We start from the raw sequence: 16747 nt of genomic DNA on the forward strand, positions 1-16747 counted from the left end.
CATTTCACATAAAACACATTTTTCGTTGGACATCACAGCCGTTCCTTGGCGTTGGTTGAGTTCACGCTCACGTGGTGGTTTAGCATGAAGTGAACCCTAAACTTTACCCCAGAAGATACCCTACGCGCCTCTCCGATCGAGGTAAGAATAAAATGGGGTTTACCATGCCCTTCTAAAAGGCTGGTCCACAGAAACTCCTTACTGCAGTGATTAATTAATATATAATCCACCAATTCAATAAAATTTACAATAGCATGACATGGCGATTATTTTATTCACAACCTTTCAAGGTAAACAAATAATCCGTATTTCAATACAATTGCCAACTAGCCAATCATGCCTGATTTATCATAAGCCAATCAATTTAAACAATCGAATTGCAACAATTAACAATCTCCGTGTACTCTATTTTTCAAAATCATTATTAATTTCAAAACAATTTATAAATTAATTTCATTGAAACACATTTATTCATAAAACATGAAAATTTACCTTTTTAAATCCCTTTTTCCATAGAATTCATGAAATCATCTAAAAACCACCCTAGATAATTAAAATGACAGTAAGTTTACTCACAATGTCTAGAGTGCAGATTTTTGAAGTACTCAGACTACTGGTCCTCGGGTACAATTTTCTTGCCTTTATCAGAGGACTCACCACCTTGACATAGTACAAAATCGAGAAATTCACCACATTGGTACTAAATTGAAATTAAACTAATTTAGACTACTAATGCATGATATGCAATGCAAAAATGCACTGGTAACTATCAAAACCCGGTATTGGCCTAATTCGTCCTATCATCCGATTAAATTACTAACGTGTCCAATTTAATCACAAATTACTCCGAATTGTTTCAATTCTTTTCCAATATCTTAATTCACCAAACTCAAATCAAATAACCTAAAATTTTGCAAAACTATCTTCACTTTTCTGCTTAAAATTTTCGGCCAATAATGATGCATTAACATCGTGATTTTTCCTACTACTTTTCCACACCATAATTCATCATTTTCTAACCAATTCTCCTAGAATAAAAATCAAATTCATCCTCACTCAACACATGGTAAATTCGGCCATTGATGGTTGTTGGAGAAAGTGAATTCTTTTCTTATTGTTTTGTTTCTAAATATGCTAAACTAACTAAAAACACTAACATATCTAAAATTCAAATCAATCCAACATCTTTCTCTCTCCCTACCCATTTTGACCAGCCATGAATTCATCATGAAAACATGTAATTTAAGCATGAAAAATAAGGAGAAATGCTTAAGAAAAATAGATTTCAAGCTTAAGTTGAAAAATCCTACCTTTTTCACTTGTTTTCCTTGATTTTCCACACTTTTTCTCTTGAAATTCTTCACCTAGGGTTTGTTCTTCCTTTCTTTCCCTCTCTTCCATGCTTGGCTGAATATTTGGAGAGATAATGGGCTGATTTATGCTGATTTTTAAGTTAAATAATAAAATATCCTAAGCTTGACACTTGTCATTTTCTTATTGGTCTATTTTTAAAACTTTAAAAATTTTAAACCTTTTATCTCCACCACGTGATTAGTCAAAGGTCAAAATGAGGATAAGGGAAGACGATGTGCTAGACAAATGTCCTGGTGGTGGAAAATTACTGTTGTGCCCCTAGAGTGGCAAAATTACCATTTTACCCCTATGCTCCAAAAAATACCAAGATTACAAATTTTCACTTCTCAACCTCAAATTATGTTCTAAATAGTCAATCTTGATCAATCTTAGTCAAAAATTTCATCCAACACTCACATTTTAACCTCGGGTGGCATAATGACCATTTTGCCCCTAGATAGTAAAAATTCTGATTTGACTCTAAATTGATCCTCAAACTCCGAATTATCATTTTGAGTCATCCTTGGTCTGTGAAGCTTTTAATTTCACCTTAAAATTCCTATTTGATCTAGTTCGAGGCTTAAATCAACTTTGTTGTACCTCTAGGTACAATACCTATTTTTGTAAATTTTTCGGGACTCTCCTAGCATGCAATCATGCTATCATCACATGTATGTCATGATAAGTATTTTATAAGGTCAGGCTTTATAGTACTACCCCCCTTAAAATAAAATTTTGACCTCAAAATTTCACTTACCGGATTCGAAGAAAAGATGTGGATATTGGTTTCTCATCTGGCCCTCGACTTCCCACGTCATCTCCTCCATTCGAGTATTTTTCCACAATACTTTCACCATTGGAATACTCTTATTTTTTAGCACTTGATCCTTTCGATCTAGAATTCGTACAGGCTGCACCTCAAACTTCAAATTTTCATGCAACTCAATGGGAGGTGTCTCTAGAATGTGAGAGGGATCGGGAACATACTTTTTCAACATCGAGACATGAAAGACATTATGAATCCGATCTAACTCCGGGGGTAATTGAAGTCTGTAAGCCACTGGCCCAATCCTTTCAATGATGCGAAAGGGTCCAATATATCTCGGATTGAGCTTTCCCCGTTTCGCGAATCGAATCACACCTTTTATTACCTAATAAAATACCACAAATTATCACAATAGTGTAATTAAATAAATTTTAATACTTCAAAATTTTTAAATTATTACCTTTTCAATGAGAAACCTTAAGAAAAACTTTATCGTTGACTTCAAACTCCAAATCTTTCCTTCGTTTATCAGAATAACTCTTCTGCCTATCTTGAACTGTCTTTAACCGCTCTCTGATAACCTTGATTTGTCATTTGTCAGATCAATCAATTCCACATTAACCGATTTCCTCTCACCTACTTCATCCCAACAGAGTGGAGTTCGACACTTCTTTCCATACAAAGCCTCGTATGGTGCCATCCCAATACTAGACTGAAAACTGTTATTATACGCAAACTCCACCAATGGCAAATGTCTGTCCCAACTCTCAATAAAGTCGATGACACAAGCCCATAATATATCCTCCAAGGTCTGAATAGTTCTCTCAGATTGACCATTAGTCTACGAATGAAAGGTAGTACTAAATCTCAATTTAGTTCCAAGAGCTTTTTAAAATTTCGACCAAAATCGAGAAGTAAATCGAGGGTCTCGATATGATACAATAGAAATTGGAACTCCGTGTAATCTCACAATCTCATATATATAAAATTTCGCCAGTTTCTCAATAGAATATGTGCTATGGATAGCCAAGAAATGAGCGAACTTAGTCAGTCTATCCACAATCACCCAAATAACATTTGTCCCACTCTGTGTCCGTGACAAACCCAATACAAAGTGCATAGTCACGTGTTCCCACTTCAATTCAGGAATCGGTAAAGGCTGAAGAGTACCTGACGGTTTTTGATGCTCCGCCTTGATCTGTTGGCATGTGAGACATTTCACTACAAACTCTGCTATGTCTTGTTTTGTACTCGGCCACCAATAACTTTCTTTAATAGTCCGATACATCTTGGTGCTTCTAGGATGTAAAGCGTAGGCGAAAGAATGAGCTTCCTCCAAAATAGCTCGTCTCAACTGATCATCTTTAGGGACACAAATTCGGTCTCTAAGCATTAAAGTACCTTCATCACTGAGTCTAAACTCACTAGTTTCTCCATCTTGTAGCTTTTGAACTTCTTGCTTCAACCAATCATCGGATTTCTGCAATTCTCTGATCTGATTCAACAATGAAGGTCTCACAACGAAACTAGCAAGTAGGGTTCCATCCTCACCATTATTCAACTGGATCCCTAGAGATTTCATCTCAAGTAATATCGAAAAATAAGAACTCCGAAGTGTTGTTAACGACGATGAGGATTTACGACTTAAGGCATTCGCTACAACATTTGCCTTTCTCGGATGGTAATAAATTACTAAGTCATAATCCTTGATCAACTCCAACCATCGTCTCTGTCTCAAGTTAAGCTCTTTCTGGGTGAGCAAGTATTTCAAACTCTTATGATCAATAAAAATCCGACAACGCTCACCATATAAATAATGTCTCCAAATCTTCAATGCGAAGACTACTGCTGCTAACTCCAAGTCATGAGTAGGGTAATTCGTCTCACGCTTCTTCAACTACCAGGAAACATAAGCTATTACTTTCTCATGCTGCATCAATACACATCCTAATCCCAACTTAGATGCATCACTGTACACCATAAATTCTTTTCCATTAATAGGAAGTGTTAAAACGAGAGCGGAGGTTAACTGATTCTTTAGCTCTTGAAATCGCTTCTCACAAACATCATCCCACTCAAACTTAACTCCTTTACGAGTCAAACGAATCAGAGGAGTTGTTATCAATGAAAATCCTTAAACAAATCTCTGATAATAACCAGCTAAGCCAAGAAAACTACGAATCTCAGTTACCGTTCTCAGTTGCTCCCATTCTAAGATTGCCTCAATCTTCTTGGGATCGACATAAATTCCAGCTCTGGACACCACATGTCCCAAGAAAATCACTTCTTTTAATCAGAACTCATATTTAGAGAACTTGGCATATAGTTGTCTCTCGCGCAAAGTTTGCAACACAATGCGCAAATGGACAACATGTTCATCATCATTCTTCGAATAAACCAGGATGTCATCTATGAATACTATCACAAACTTATCTAAGTATGGATGGAACACCCTGTTCATAAGATCCATAAAAACTGTCGGGGCATTAGTCAAACCAAACGGCATCATCAGAAACTCATAATTCCCATAACGCATCTTAAAAGCAGTCTTGGGTACATCCTGCTCCTTAATCTTCAATTGATAATACCCAGACCTCAAATCAATCTTAAAGAACACCATAGCACCTCGTAATTGATCAAAAAGATCATCAATCTAGGGTAAAGGGTATTTATTCTTGATGGTCACTCGATTCAACTGACGATAATCAATACATAACCGAAGAGTGCCATCCTTCTTCTTTACAAATAGGACTGGTGCTCCCCAAAAAGAAATGCTAGGGCAAATGAAACCCTTATCCACCAAATCTTGCAACTAGACTTTCAGTTCTTTCAACTCCATCGGAGCCATTCGATATGGAGGGATAAAAATAGGTGTGGTACCCGAAAGTAAATCAATAGGGAACTCAAGCTTTAGATCAAGAGGTAGTCTTGATAACTCATCAGCAAATACATCAGAAAACTTACTTACTATTGAGACATCCTCTAATTTAGGTTCCCCCTTTGAAATATCAAGCACGTGAGCCAAATAAGCTGGATACCCTTTCTGCACTAATTTCAAAGCTTTGATGACCAAGATTACACAGGACAGTAATACTCGACGTTCCCCTGCAAATATAATCTCTGCTCCCTCGGAATTTCAAAGAACAACTTCTTTCCTAAAACAATCCACATTTGTCCAATGTGCAGTTAACTAGTCCATACCCAATATCAAATCAAAATCTCAGATTTCTAGAGGAATCAAGTCACCCTTAAATTCTTCCTCACCAACAATTACTCCACAATCTCTATAACAACTGTTTGTAACTAGTTTTTCTCCTAAAGGGGTGTGAATTACAATTTTTTCCTCTAATGGTGACAGGTTTCTATCAGCAATTGATGCATATGCTATACTCACATAAGACCTATCTGAGCCAGAATCTATCAAAACATAAGCATCTTTATCAAATAAAGACATAGTACCTGTCACTGCTCTAGGTCAGACCCATGTCTCATCTTTCGTCATGACGAAAACTCTTGTCGAAGTACAAGTCTGTGGTCTCAATAGTGGATGTGCCGGGATATTACTCTCCACACCGGACCGTTTGACTACTCCTTGTCTCGGTGGTAACCCAAAAGAATCTCTCCTCTGCATATCAGTGCGAGTTGGTGGAGATGATGCAGCTATAGTGGCTCGTCCTAACTGTGGGCAATTACTCCTAATATGACCCGGCTGACCATAATGAAAGCATCACGTAGGCCCCCTACATAGCCCAACATGATAATTCCCACAATTTCTGCATCTATCAAAACTTTTGAAACTCTTCCCAGAACTAGTCATAGCAGATCTGCTAAACCTCGAAGGTCTCTACTGTGATGTGGAAATGGAGGTCGAGGAGATGTCACTAAAACAGAAGTAATGCTCCCTGAAGTCAATGAGTCCTTGCCTCTCTTTGGTGGTTGACTAGAAGATACACCAAGATTTTTTCTTTTTGCAAACTTGGTTCGAATCCTCCTATTCTCAATCACGAGCTTCTCAGCCCGTAAAGCCATCTGTACGACCTCCTTATATGGCTCCTTACCAGTAACTGTCATCCACTTTTTAATCTCATTGCGGAGCCCTTCCTCAAAATAATTGGCCTGATCTTGCTCAGATTTCACCAAATCCGGTACATATAACATCAACTCTTTAAAACAAGTCTCGTACTCCTCTACAGTTAGATTTCCTTGTTTCAAGCTCAGAAATTCTCTTTTCTTTTCTTTCTGATGAAAGTAAGTGAAATACTGACCATCAAATTCTTTGAGAAAGTCAAACCATGTCTGAGAAGTAGTGGAACAGGACTTCACTGAATTCCATCAAGTACAAGCCATCTTCTCTAATAATCTCGTAGCCACCATCAGCTTCATGTCGTCATCTAATCTCATATCTGAGAGAGTCCTTGAAACCTGATTAATCCAGTCTTTTGCCATGGTGGCATCCAACTCACCCGTGAAAGACATGCAACCAAGTTGCCTAGCCTCCTTCAGCTTCTTAGAAATGACACATCTTGTATTGACAGAACTGAAGGAGTAGTTGGAGGCACTATAGGTGGAACCTGACCAGTTGAGCTTGACCAGTCATTATGGTAAAAAAAGCTGCTAATGCCTATGTTGCCTCAGTAGGCATGGCAGGAATACTAGCAAATGGTGGAGGATGTGGAGAATGTGGAGGAGTCTCGGCCTGTTCAGCAGTAGGTGCTGCCTGAATAGTGGATGCAGCCGATTCTTCCTCTACTGTATCTGGCTGATGACGTTGGGAATGACCTCTTCTCCTCCCAACCGATCTAGTGAGAGGTGGGCATCCGCGTCGAGGAGGCATGGCAATCTATACAAGGGAACAAGGCAAATTTAATGAACCTTAGACTCTATATGCAGATGCATGCATTTTATTCAACCTAACATAACTTAACTTAACTTAACTTAACAAGAGGCCACACTGACACTGTAAATTTTAAAACGACTTTAAAACTAAAAACTCTAATCTTTAAAACCAAAAGCTCTGATACCAATCGAATTGTCACGACCCAATACTCCCCTCGAGCTCATGACAATCGCCACGACGTCCCGATCGACACTCATTACCCAGAATGTTAACCGAAACCCTGCAAGGCTTTAATGTCAGCTTCTCATTTCTCCTATGAGTAACTGTTGTCAAATACCACGTTCTAAAAGATTTTAAACTGTTTTCAACTTAAAACAAATAAAATAATAATTTTCATCTCACAAGGGTATTTTGATCATTTTTTTCAAAAATTTGAAACTGGGTAAAATGTAATTTACAAGTAGAGAACACATAATTCATAATCCAAATGAGTTTAAAAATCTAAAATCTTCATTTAAAACGAAATTATGATTAATTGGACATAATAAAAAAATAAAAAAAATATTAAGTAAAATATTCAATTTTCTTATAAAACAATATTTTTAAAACACTGCGTAAATAAATTTTATAGCGTAGAAGCAAAATAAATTCCTACATACAGTAGTATAGATATCTAGAGTATGAAATTTAATTTACAATAACTAGTGGACCCCCAAATAACCAAAAGTAAGGAGGACTGTGAACCTACAGTTTAGAGAATGCAAATCCCACAGTAGTCCTTGATGAGATCAGCTATCTACAGTCTAATCTGAGCCTGAAATGGATGGAAAGGAGGGTGGTGAGATTATAAAATCTCAGTGAGTAAACATACATCATCATAAACATCTAGAGTTGAGTACATAGAGACAATAAAACAAATCATCGTAAACTGGGTCACAACATTAGAACACATTTCATTCAAAATACGTAAAAAGACTTATGAATATCATAAAAATTAGGCTTGTGCCATAAATCCATCCTCGGGGACACCTTGGTCGAGGCATCCTATCGAGACCGCCAAGGCTGTTAAAAATTCACATTTCACATAAAACACATTTTTCGTTGGACATCATAGCCGTTCCTTGGCGTTAGCTGAGTTCACCCTCATGTGGTGATTTAGCGTGAAGTGAACCCTAAACTTTACCCCAGGAGATACCTTACGCGCCTCTCCGATCGAGGTAAGAATATAATGGGGTTTACCGTGCCCCTCTAAAAGGCTGGTCCACAAAAACCCCCTACTACAGTGATTGATTAATATATAATCCACCAATTCAATAAAATTTACAATAGCATGACATGGCAATTATTTTATTCACAGCCTTTCAAGGTAAACAAATAATCCGTATTTCAATACAATTGCCAGCTAGCCAATCATGCCCGATTTATCATAAGCCAATCAATTTAAACAATCGAATTGCAACAATTAACAGTCTCCGTGTACTCTATTTTTCAAAATCATTATTAATTTCAAAACAATTTATAAATTAATTTTATTGAAACATATTTATTCATAAAACATGAAAATTTACCTTTTTAAATCCCTTTTTCCATAGAATTCATTAAATCATCTATAAACCACCCTAGATAATTAAAATGACAGTAAGTTTACTCACAATGTCTAGAGTGCAGATTTCTGAAGTACTCAGACTACTGGTCATCGAGTGTAATTTTCTTGCCTTTATCGGAGGACTCACCACCTTGACATAGTACAAAATCGAAAAATTCACCACATTGGTACTAAATTGAAATTAAACTAATTTAGATTCCTAATGCATGATATGGAATGCAAAAATGCACTAGTAACTATCTAAACCCGGTATTGGCCTAATTCGTTCTATCACCCGATTAAATTACTAATGTGTCCAATTTAATCCCAAATTACTGCAAATTGTTTCAATTCTTTTCCAATATCTTAATTCACCAAACTCAAATCAAATAACCTAAAATTTGGCAAAACTATCTTCACTTTTTTGCTTAAAATTTTCGACCAATAATGGTGCATTAACACAATGATTTTTCCTACTACTTTTTCACATCATAATTCATCATTTTCTAACCAATTCTCCTAGAATAAAAATCAAATTCATCCTCACTCAACACATGGTAAATTTTCCCATTGATGGTTGTTGGAGAAAATGAATTCTTTTCTTGTTGTTTTGTTTCTAAATATGCTAAACTAACTAAAAACACTAACATATCTTAAAATCAAATCAATCCAACATCTTTCTCTCTCCTTACCCATTATGACCAGCCATGAATTCATCATGAAAACATGTAATTTAAGCATGAAAAATAAGGAGAAATGCTTAAGGAAAATAGATTTCAAGCTTAAGTTGAAAAATCCTACCTTTTTCACTTGTTTCCTTGATTTTCCACACTATTTCTCTTGAAATTCTTCACCTAGGGTTTGTTCTTCCTTTCTTTCCCTCTCTTCCTTGCTTGGTTGAATATTTGGAGAGATAATGGGCTGATTTATGCTGATTTTTAAGTTAAATAATAAAATATCCTAAGCTTGACACTTGTCATTTTCTTATTGGTTCATTTTTAAAACTTTAAAAATTTTAAACCTTTTATCTCCACCACATGATTAGTCAAAGGTCAAAATGAGGATAAGGAAGACCATGCGCTAGACAAATGTCCTGGTGGTGGAAAATTACTGTTTTGCCCTTGGGGTGGCAAAATTACCATTTTACCCTTATGCTCCAAAAAATACCAAGATTACAAATTTTCACTTCTCAACCTCAAATTATGTTCTAAATAGTCAATCTTGATCAATCTTAGTCAAAAATTTCATCCAACACTCACATCTTAACCTCAGGTAGCAAAATAACAATTTTGCCCCTAGATAGTGAAAATTCCAGTTTGACTCCAAATTGATCCTCAAACTCCGAATTATCATTTTGAGTCATCCCTAGGCTATGAAGCTCTTAATTTCACCTTAAAATTCCTATTTGATCTAGTTCGAAGTTTAAATCAACTTTGTTGTACCTCTAGGTATAATACCTACTTTTGTAAATTTTTTGGGACTTTCCTAGCATGCAATCATGCTATCATCACATGTATGTCATGATAAGTATTTTATAAGGTCAGGCTTTACATTTGGCCTTCAAGTTCGCATTTGGTAAACTTTTTGCAATCATTATTTTGAACTCCAACAAATAACCACTTTTGAAATCGGCGTCTACATTATATGTTCCCTTATTGTGGAGATCAACCAAACATGATATTAGTACAACATATTTATTGTGGGTCTAGTTTCTTTTTGTTCCTTTGTTTGAACTTCAAGAAGAAATTGTTGAAGATGAAGACATTTTACACTATAAAAAAGTAAACTTTATTCATCAAATAAATAATCATAGTGATAATTGAAACATAAATATCTTAATATAATTATCACAATTGCAATTGAGATAAAAACCTATTTTGATCTATTCAAAGAAAAAAAAAACAAGTTGCCCTATTGAGTCTACATAAGCCAAAAACCTATTCTAATCTATACAAAGATCCAAAAGTTGCAATGCAACGACCTCTCCCCAGTTGCTGCCGGCGTCCAAGAGTTTCGGAAAAGACCCGCCAAGTCTCCAACAAGCCTGTCTAGAATTTGCTCATTAATCCACTACATTCAATCACCATATAATATTGATACTTTCATATACTAACTTGAACCATAAATATAAAAATCAATACAAACTTTTTCCTTTTTATTCGTAAGTATATGTATTAAAATCTATAATCTCCAAATTAATGCTTATATAAAAATTTAGATTTTTTTTACAACTTAATAAATAAAATGCTACGACTTTGTCATGACCCGGAACTCCCATCGAGCCCGTGACAACCACCGCGACGTCCCGATAAGCACTCATTACCCCGAATGCCGATCGAAACCCCGCAAGGCTTAGCATCAACTTCTGCATCTCTCCGGTGAGCGACAGTTATTAAATCTTGCATTTCAAGAAAACATAAGTTGTTTCCAACTCAAAACAATAAAATATTATTTTCTAGCTCACAGGGGTATTTTCGTCATTTCATTTTTTTTAAATTTCGAAATCCGAAAAAAATGTAATATGTAAGTGGAAACACATATTTCATTATTTTAATTAAATTTTGAAGTCTAAAACATTCGTTTAAAGTAAAATTATAGCTATTTGAATATAATAAAAATATTAAATAAAATATTCTATTTTCTTAAAACACAATATTTTCAAAGTCTTCCTAAAATAACTTTTGTAGCGTAAGAGTAAAATAAATTTATTCATATAGTAATAAAGATAATTAAAGTATGAAATTTCGTTTACAGTGACACGTGGGCCCCCAACTAACCAAGAAGGTGTAGAGCTACGAACCTTTACTTCCTATGATGCAACTCTGAGATTAATTCTCGTCTTAATCAACTATCAACAAACTGTCCTGAGCCTGAAAAATGGATAGGAAAAGGGGTGAGATTATGATTACATAATCCCAGTGAGTAAACAATTACCATCAAAAGCATCTAAAGCCAAGTAGATGGAGACAATATAAAAACGTTATATCTCAATAATGTTCATAACACAAAATTCGTTTCAATCTATACCAAATAATTTCTTTTCATCAAAATTTCCCGGCTTATGAATTTCTTAAACTTGACCCTTGCCAGAATCATTCTCTCGGGTACCTTCGTCAAGATATCCCACTAAGACCACTAAGGCTGTTTAATGACCCATACCCATAAACATGTTTTCACATCTAACACACAGCCGTTCCTTGGCGTTGGCTGAGTCTCACTCTCACGTGGTGGCCCGAACGTGAGGTGCACTCAAATCATACCTCAGGAGATACTTCACCCAACATCTCCCCCCGGAGGTAAGTATATAATTGAGTTACCGTAACCCTCTCATAGTCAGTCCACGGAAACCCCCACCATTGCAGTGACAGTTTAATATACCACCAGACCCATAAAAATTCTAGTAGCATAATATGGTGAATAAAATGTAATTCAGTCTACCGAGACCAATCCAAAACTGTTCATATATTTCATGCCAACCTTAAAAATTTAGCCATCATGCTACCATAGTGTCAAAAACCCCAATTTCAATAACATATAAAATCATAAATTTCAACACAGTCTCCATATACTCAATTTTCCCAAAACAATATTTGATTTCAAAACCAGTATAAATTTTATTTTTATTAAAAAACATTTTAATTGAAAAACATAATATTTTATAATTCAAACTCACCATTCAATAAAAACATCAAACACGTATAATTACTCTAGATATTTAAGACGATAAATTATCCACTCACAGTTCTAGGAGTCGATGTACTCCTAATCCTAGTCTTCAAGCACAATATCTGTACTTTTACCAGTGTAATTTGCTCACCACCTATCCACAATGTACAATACATAATTCACCACATCAATGCTTGACCATTATAAAATCAATTCAGGCTCGGTATATATGCATGATATGACATGCAACTTATCCGACTACCGCTTAAATGCGGTGCTGACCTAATTCGGCCTATTACCCGATTAAATTACTAATGCGTCTAATTTAATCTCAAATTAATTTTTTTCAGTTTCTATACCTCAATTGCACCCAAATTGACTTAATGTTCCTCAGTGTGGTGCAAATTATCAGTCTCGGTAGCAAATTATGAAAATACCCCTAGTGGGTAAAAATTCGTATTTTTGCTCCGAAAATTTCCATTATTTTTCTAGGCTCATAATTTATCATTATTCATCATAATTCCTCAAATAAACATCCAGATCAGCAGCCAATATTCCCCTAGAAAATTCAGCAAATAAGGGTAATGGAGGAAAATAAATTCTTTTCTTATTGTTTTGTTCCTAAATATGCTAAACTAACTTAAAACACTAACATAACTTAGAATCAAATTAATCTAACAAGTTTCTCTCTCCTAACCCATTTTTTCAGAATTGAATTCATCCTCAAATCACATGATTCAACCATGAAAAATGATGGGAAATGCATGGAAATGATAAATCTTAAGCTAAGCTTGAAAAATCATACCTTTAAACACTTGATTCCTTGAAAAATCACACTTTTTCTTTGAATTTTCTCACTCTAGGGTTTGTTCTTATTTCTCTCTCTCTCCTGCTGGTTTTGGCTGACCATCCCAATGAAGAATTCTGGAATTTTCAAGCCTTTTAATAGGCTTAATAAAATATTATTATTTTATTGACCTTTGAATATTTTATTATTTTATTTTTTTCTAGCCATCTTTTTGACTTTCTTTTTCTACCACTCAATCCTCTTCACTTATCCATGTCTTCCATAAAATTTCTAGACTTTTTCAAAGTTTTGGTGGAGTAAATTTTTAAAAATTACACTTTTGCCCCTGTAAAGTGAAAAATTACATTTTTACCCCAAAAACTGAAAAATTGCCCATAGACATATTTTTCATCCCTTATACTCATACCACTCTCCAATTTGTCAAACGTGATCTAAATTCTCTCAAAATCACAAATTTTATCCACGGGTGGAAAAATTATAAATTTGCCCCTAGATAGTGAAAATTCCGGTTTGACTCCGAATTGATCATCGAACTCCTAATTACCATTTTGAGTCATCTCTGAACTGTGAAACTCTTAATTTCACCTTAAAATTCTTATTTGAACTAGTTCGAGGCTTAATCGACTTAATGATACCATTAGGGGTAATATCGTCTTTTAACGATTTCTCGAACTTCCTAAATATACAAACATTCTATCGAGCATGTGAATGACATTATAATTATTTTACAAAGTAGGGTTTGACAGACTTGACCTCTAACAGCGGAGCGACTCGGAATAAAATGCTAGGAGATGCTTTTACCTATTCACGGTGGACCGAATGCGTCACTGACTACACGCTAGGCTGATCCCTATCTGAAAAAGGGAAAATAAAGGGGTGTGAGTCTCATCGCCTTAGTGATAATCATCGACTCAGCGAGTAGGGCGTAGATGGGAAACAAGTAAACGGCAGATCAGTTTAATATAAAAATGCAGATTATAAAAATAATTCGTTTCAAACGGGAATTTGTGCCTTATATAAAAATTTAGAATTTCTTATAAAGTATAAATAATCGAGGTAATAAAATTTTTTCACATCAAACTATATTAATAATCATTTTCTAATCAAATTAATAATCATTTTCGAATCAAATCAATAAAATTTAGCAAGCTCCCGCGAAACAAAATAATATTTAAAATCATGCCCAAATCATAACTCGCCCCATATGCAAGGAATTACATATTTATTTCACAGATAAACATATAAGGGAGGTACGAAAAACCGTTTAATTCCTTTTTCACCATGCAGAGAAATATAATTCATAATATTAAAACTTATTTCAACTCATATGAAACCATTACATTTTTGTCAAAAATAAACAACATGGCTTATGACTTTCTTAAAAACTTGGCTTGTGCCAAAATCATTCTCATACTCGGTTGTCAGGGATACCTTGGCCTGGGGCTATTCCAACCGAATTCGCCAAGGCTGTTAAAAGGTAATGTACGCATAAATCATATTTTTATTTTGAAAACACAACCGTTCCTTGGCGTTAGCGGAGTTCATCATCACGAGGTGGTTCGACGTGATGTGAACTCTAACCATACCTCAGGAGATACCTACGCGCCTCTTCGATCGAGGTACATATATAACCGGATTTCGTGCCCCTCTAATAGACTAGTCCACAGAATCCGCCCACTGCAGCAAGCTAAACCCACCATACAATAAAATTTGCAATAGCATGACATGGCAATTATTTCACAATCCAGCCTCTTAAGGCTAAATACACAGTTCATTTATTTCAACACAAATACCAATTCAACCATTCATGCAAATATTGTCATAAGCCATTAGATTCAAAATACAATTTATAACACAACAAGTAGCAATCTCCAATTACTTTTGAATTTCTTGGTTAAAATGAAATCACCTTTTAAAAGAATTCAAATTTGATCTTCAAGGGGATATTTTAAATCTTTCTCAAAATATAGGTCCCCACATTGCATTAAAACTCTTTTTTCGTAAAATATTCATTGTAAATATTTGCATGATATTTTGTATCAAAATAGCATGGTGAATATGTAATAAATTTCATGAATGCACACCACACAAACAATAAGGCACAATTTCCTTTGATATAAATATTTTCGAAAAGCTTGTTTCTCGGTTTAAAACACTTTACGTCTAATATATATATATATATATATATATATATATTTCAAATGATTTCTAAAAATAACTTACACCCACAATTCCTTAAAATTCTATCAACGCATGCTTTCCATAAATTTTGCACTTCACGTAAAATATATTTACATGTATATATATATGGAATTTTTTAAAATTGACACCCCCTACTCACCTCATAATAGTGGAATATTACTTCACTATTGATTCGTACGTGTATAATTATTCCTATTTGTCGATCACATACTTCGTTCGGCACGCCTCCACGACAACTTTCCTAGCAACAATTTAAACTTAGTATACTTAATCACACATTTATATGGGTAGCAACTTAATTAAAAATTCCTTAAGCAACTTGCATATTTTTCATCCAAAATATGCATAATATTAAACTACCCATAAATCTTAAAATATAAAATTAACTTACCATTGGGCCTTCTCCATGGGCTTCTCCATTTTTCCTATTTGAGCCAAACCTATTTATTTTTATTTTCTATTGGGCCATACCCACTTATTTTCTATTGGGTCATGCCCATTTATTTTCTATTTGGGCCATGCCCATTTTTATTTTCTATTTGGGCCATGCCCATTTTTATTTTCTACTTCTTTTCTTTTCTTTTTCTTTCTTTTTTCTCTCTTTCACTGTCACTCCCTTCACCACCATGTCTTCCTCTCTTCACCACAGTGGCTTTCTCTCTTCCTTGGGTTGTTTTCTTCCTCCTCTGGTGGCAGCACTTTCAGCTCTCTTTTCCTCAAAAATTTGGCAGCACAATGCTATCCAATTTTTCTGCACAAATTAACAGCAAACAGCTCCAATTTTTTTGCACAAACAGCTCCAATTTTTCTGCAGCAAACAGCTCCAATTTTTCTGCACAAACAGCTCCAATTTTTCTGCACAAATTGGCAGCAAATAGCTCCAATTTTTCTACACAAATTGGTAGCACTTTGTTGCCCTTTAATGGTAGCAAAACCTCTAAAATTTCCAGCTGCATATTCACACAATTTCAGCAGCAAAAACCTTGAATTTTCAGCACCAAAATCAGCCATAGAACCCTAAAAAATTCCAGCAATTAACTTAAAAAAAAAATCAGCTTTCCTACCTCAAAATTTTTAGCTTTCTTCTTCCTCTAAAATTGCAGCAAAAACTCTCTTTTTCCTTCCTCAAAGTGCAGCAAAACCATTCTCTTTGCTCTTCCTCTCTCACGGTTCTTTCTCTCCCTTTTTCTCTTCATTTCTTTCCCTTTTTCTCTTCATTTCTTTCTTCCTTTATTTTTCTTCTTTTTTTCTTCTTCATTCACTAACTGACTTAACTTTTCTCTCTTCCTTTTTCTTTCCTCACATGGTCGGCCCCCACCTTCCTTTCTACACTCTTCTCTTTTGTTTTCTTTACTTTTTTTGTCTTTCTTCCTTTCTTTTGTATGGCCGGCCATTCACCTCACTTGGTTCCAATTTAATATTATTCCAAATAACTTTGACTTTTCTTCATTCCCATCCAAACCACATCATTTCCATTCTTGACTCATGTGGTCACTCATGTACATATAAAAATATTGTTTGACTTTCAAC

At 35.0% G+C, this 16747-nt stretch overlaps 1 long non-coding RNA gene across 1 annotated transcript; it reads right to left on the bottom strand.

The window, feature by feature from the left end:
* Positions 1-11147: 11147 nt before the first annotated feature.
* LOC108663058 (uncharacterized) lies at positions 11148-16461 on the bottom strand. The gene is made up of 5 exons (XR_016028508.1): positions 16282-16461; positions 15609-16167; positions 15357-15458; positions 13817-13869; positions 11148-11411 (listed from the first exon to the last, which is right to left on the bottom strand). It is a non-coding gene; the product is annotated as an uncharacterized LOC108663058 (long non-coding RNA).
* Positions 16462-16747: the final 286 nt, after the last annotated feature.

The sequence above is a fragment of the Theobroma cacao genome, chromosome 9, assembly GCF_053813885.1.
Source record: "Theobroma cacao isolate CCN51 chromosome 9, ASM5381388v1, whole genome shotgun sequence".
Lineage (NCBI taxonomy): Eukaryota > Viridiplantae > Streptophyta > Magnoliopsida > Malvales > Malvaceae > Theobroma > Theobroma cacao.